Source organism: Rutidosis leptorrhynchoides, chromosome 7 (genome assembly GCF_046630445.1).
Source record: "Rutidosis leptorrhynchoides isolate AG116_Rl617_1_P2 chromosome 7, CSIRO_AGI_Rlap_v1, whole genome shotgun sequence".
Classification (NCBI taxonomy): domain Eukaryota; kingdom Viridiplantae; phylum Streptophyta; class Magnoliopsida; order Asterales; family Asteraceae; genus Rutidosis; species Rutidosis leptorrhynchoides.
The window spans coordinates 207,407,543-207,412,723 of record NC_092339.1 but is presented as its reverse complement, the minus strand read 5'-3'; positions in this window follow the sequence as shown (position 1 = coordinate 207,412,723).

Below are 5,181 nucleotides of genomic sequence, written 5' to 3'. Positions count from 1 at the left end.
TAACTCCAACATTCACATATAGAGTGTCTATGGTTGTTCTGCAATATATATATAGATGGGTCGACATGATAGGTCGAAACATTGTATACGTGTCTATGGTATCTCAAGATTACATAATATACAATATAAGTTGATTAGGTTATGGTTGGAATAGATTTATTACTAACTTTAACGTAGGTAAAATGAGTAGTTTTTATCAATCTTGTTTTACTCGCCATTTCTTCGTTTCTAATCCGTTTTGAGTGATTCCAGTGGCCACGGTTTCGTATTGAACTTAACTTTATGAATCTAAATAGAAAAAGTATAAGTTTATAGTCAGAAATACAAGTTACAAGTCATTTTTGAAAGAGGTAGTCATTTCCGTCTAAAGAACGACATCTTGATGACCATTTTGAAAAACATACTTTCACTTTGAGTTTAACCATGATTTTTGGATATAGTTTCATGTTCATAAGAAAAATCATTTTTCCAGAAGTATAGCTTTTAAATCAAAGTTCTTCTTAGCTTTTAATTATCCCAACCAAAACAGCCCCTGGTTTTACTACGACGGCGTATATCCAGTTTTATGGTGTTTATCGTGTTTCCGGGTTTTAAATCATTAAGTTAGCATATCATATAGATATAGAACATGTGTTTAGTTGATTTTAAAAGTCTAGTTAGAAGGATTAACTTTATTTGCGAACAAGTTTAGAATTAACTAAACTATGTTCTAGTGATTACAAGTTTATAACGTTGAATAAGACAGCTTTTTATGTATGAATCGAATGATGTTATGAACATCATTACTACCTCAAGTTCCTTGGATAAACCTACTGGAAATGAGAAAAATGGATCTAGCTTCAAAGGATCCTTGGATGGCTTGAAAGTTCTTGAAGCAGAATCATGACACGAAAACAATTTCAAGTAAGATTTCCACTCGAAATAAGATTGTTATAGTTATAGAAATTGAATTAAAGTTTGAATATGATTATTACCTTGTATTAGAAAGATAACCTACTGTAAGTAACAAAGGTTTCTTGATCTTGGATGATTACTTGGAATGGATTTAGAAAACTTGGAAGTAAACTTGCAATCTTGGAAGTATTCTTGATTTTATGAAACTAGAACTTTTGGAATTTATGAAGAACACTTAGAAGTTGAAGATAGAACTTGAGAGAGATCAATTAGATGAAGAAAATTGAAGAATGAAAGTTTTTGTAGGTGTTTTTGGTCGTTGGTGTATGGATTAGATATAAAGGATATGTAATTTTGTTTTCATGTAAATAAGTCATGAATGATTACTCATATTTTTGTAATTTTATGAGATATTTCATGCTAGTTGCCAAATGATGGTTCCTACATGTGTTAGGTGAATCACATGGGCTGCTAAGAGCTGATCATTGGAGTGTATATACCAATAGTACATACATCTAAAAGCTGTGTATTGTACGAGTACGAATACGGGTGCATACGAGTAGAATTGTTGATGAAACTGAACGAGGATGTAATTGTAAGCATTTTTGTTAAGTAGAAGTATTTTGATAAGTGTCTTGAAGTCTTTTAAAAGTGTATGAATACATATTAAAACACTACATGTATATACATTTTAACTGAGTCGTTAAGTCATCGTTAGTCGTTACATGTAAGTGTTGTTTTGAAACCTTTAGGTTAACGATCTTGTTAAGTGTTGTTAACCCAATGTTTATAATATCAAACGAGATTTTAAATTATTATATTATCATGATATTATGATGTATAAATATCTCTTAATATGATATATATACATTAAATGTCGTTACAACGATAATCGTTACATATATGTCTCGTTTCAAAATCATTAAGTTAGTAGTCTTGTTTTTACATATGTAGTTCATTGTTAATATACTTAATGATATGTTTACTTATCATAATATCATGTTAACTATATATATATCCATATATATGTCATCATATAGTTTTTACAAGTTTTAACGTTCGTGAATCACCGGTCAACTTGGGTGGTCAATTGTCTATATGAAACCTATTTCAATTAATCAAGTCTTAACAAGTTTGATTACTTAACATGTTGGAAACACTTAATCATGTAAATAACAATTTCATTTAATATATATATATATAAACATGGAAAAGTTCGGGTCACTACAGTACCTACCCGTTAAATAAATTTCGTCCTGAAATTTTAAGCAGTTGGAGGTGTTGACGTATATTCTGGAAATAAATGCGGGTATTTCTTCTTCATCTGATCTTCTCGTTCCCAGGTGAACTCGGGTCCTCTACGAGCATTCCATCGAACCTTAACAATTGGTATCTTGTTTTGCTTAAGTCTTTTAACCTCACGATCCATTATTTCGACGGGTTCTTCGATGAATTGAAGTTTTTCGTTTATTTGGATTTCATCTAATGGAATAGTGAGATCTTCTTTAGCAAAACATTTCTTCAAATTCGAGACGTGGAAAGTGTTATGTACAGCCGCGAGTTGTTGAGGTAATTCAAGTCGGTAAGCTACTGGTCCGACACGATCAATAATCTTGAATGGTCCAATATACCTTGGATTTAATTTCCCTCGTTTACCAAATCGAACAACGCCTTTCCAAGGTGCAACTTTAAGCATGACCATCTCTCCAATTTCAAATTCTATATCTTTTCTTTTAATGTCAGCGTAGCTCTTTTGTCGACTTTGGGCGGTTTTCAACCGTTGTTGAATTTGGATGATCTTCTCGGTAGTTTCTTGTATTATCTCCGGACCCGTAATCTGTCTATCCCCCACTTCACTCCAACAAATCGGAGACCTACACTTTCTACCATAAAGTGCTTCAAACGACGCCATCTCAATGCTTGAATGGTAGCTGTTGTTGTAGGAAAATTCTGCTAACGGTAGATGTCGATCCCAACTGTTTTCGAAATCAATAACACAAGCTCGTAGTATGTCTTCAAGCGTTTGTATCGTCCTTTCACTCTGCCCATCAGTTTGTGGATGATAGGCAGTACTCATGTCTAGACGAGTTCCCAATGCTTGCTGTAATGTCTGCCAGAATCTTGAAATAAATCTGCCATCCCTATCAGAGATAATAGAGATTGGTATTCCATGTCAGGAGACGACTTCCTTCAAATACAGTCGTGCTAACTTCTCCATCTTGTCATCTTCTCTTATTGGCAGGAAGTGTGCTGACTTGGTGAGACGATCAACTATTACCCAAATAGTATCATAACCACTTGCTGTCCTTGGCAATTTAGTAATGAAATCCATGGTAATGTTTTCCCATTTCCGTTCCCAGATTTCAGGTTGTTGTAGTAGACCTGATGGTTTCTGATGCTCAGCTTTGACCTTAGAACACGTCAAACATTCTCCTACATATTTAGCAACATCGGCGTTCATACCTATAACGACCCTCATTTTTCCATTCTATATTTTTCCAATATTAAAAGCCCAAACAATATAATTAAAACTTAATGATTAAACTTTAATCAACAATTGTTAAGTGTTAAGAGTTAGAAAACATATTAATTAACTTTGTACAAAAATTGACAAGTTAATAAAAGATGAAAATAATAAACTTTTAGTCGACACTCACTGCTAATTAAAATTTATGCATTTATGTAATATTATAACTAATAACCTATAAGTAATAAATAAAAAGTGACATTTATATAAATAATAAAACAATTGGGAACTAAATATATACAAGTCATGAATTAGTAAAAAGAAAATAATACTTATCATGTAGTAAATGTAAAAATAATAATAATAATAATAATAGTAATAATAATGAGACTAAAAAAATCTTACATCCTTATGTTGACTAAAAATAAAGTGTAAACTAGTACATCCTTATGTTGACTAATTATAAACTAGTACCACTTATTGTTGACTAAAAATTATAAAACAAAATAAAATCATTAATTAGAACATCCTTATGTTGACTAACACTCTAATACTTGCACTATATAAACACCTAGTTTCTCATTCACAAATCACACCAAAATCCTCTCTCAAAAACAATCTCTCCCTCTCCCTCTCTTGTGGTATTCGGATCTTCAAGCTTGTTCTTCGTGTTCTTCAAGAATCTTCAAGGAGTTCTTCAAGATTTTCAAGGCTTTGATCTTCCATCTTCATAGTGTTCATCTTTTCTTTGTTAATTATCTTGAATCTTCAAAGGTATAACATAAACCCTAAACTATTTACATAAACTTTGATCTTTGATAATTCATATTCATATTATAAACTTGTTATTCATAAGTATATACATAAACACACCTAGATTTATATATACATATATACATGTAAAAAAAAATATTTATATATATATATATACATATATATATGAATTATATATACATATACATATTAAAACCTTAAACCCTAATTACACCTAAACTATAATTCTTAAACCCTAATTAATTAAACTCTAAACATTTATGAAACCCTAGAACATTAATCACTAAACCCTAGCTATTAATTACTACTTTAATTAACTAACCCTAATTAATGAAACCCTAATACTACTTATACTAGTACTTAACATGTATACACTATTACTATTACTAGCACCTATAACCTACTAATTATATTGTAGCACAAAAACATTTTGGGATATGTATTAGAGATGTATAGATCTTCGAACTTTCTTGACGAATGGTTTCTACGAGATTCTAGGCAGAGGGTTTGGATTTCCGATTTAAAGGGTCCTATGGCTCAAGCCCCTAGATCTAAATTAGCCATTCGAAGGGAAAGGGGTGATTGGAAGCTTATCTAATACGGCAAGTATCCTAAAATGGAAACACTCATAAAAGTAGAAACTCTCTAGTCATAGAAACTTAGTAAAATAAGAAACTTTCTAAAAATAGAAACTTTATAAAAATAGTAACTTACTAGGAATAGAAACTTAGTAAAACAAACTATACTTAAACACATACTTAAACTTAAACATGGGCAAAACACTTAACTACTCTTAAATGTCAATAGGTTGACTTTCCTGCTCACTCGTTCAACTCTCTATTCCGAGGAATAACTCTCTCTACTTACTAAGGTGAATTCATAGCCCCACTCTTTATTGCTAGCAAACTTATTTAACTTATTTGGGGTGAGACACATGCTGCTTTTACTATTTACAATTTAGACACAAGTACCAACTGTTAAAACTATGCTATACCCGGCTACGTTCGACTAAGTCCCTACAGTGATATTTTTAAGTGCTGCGGCAT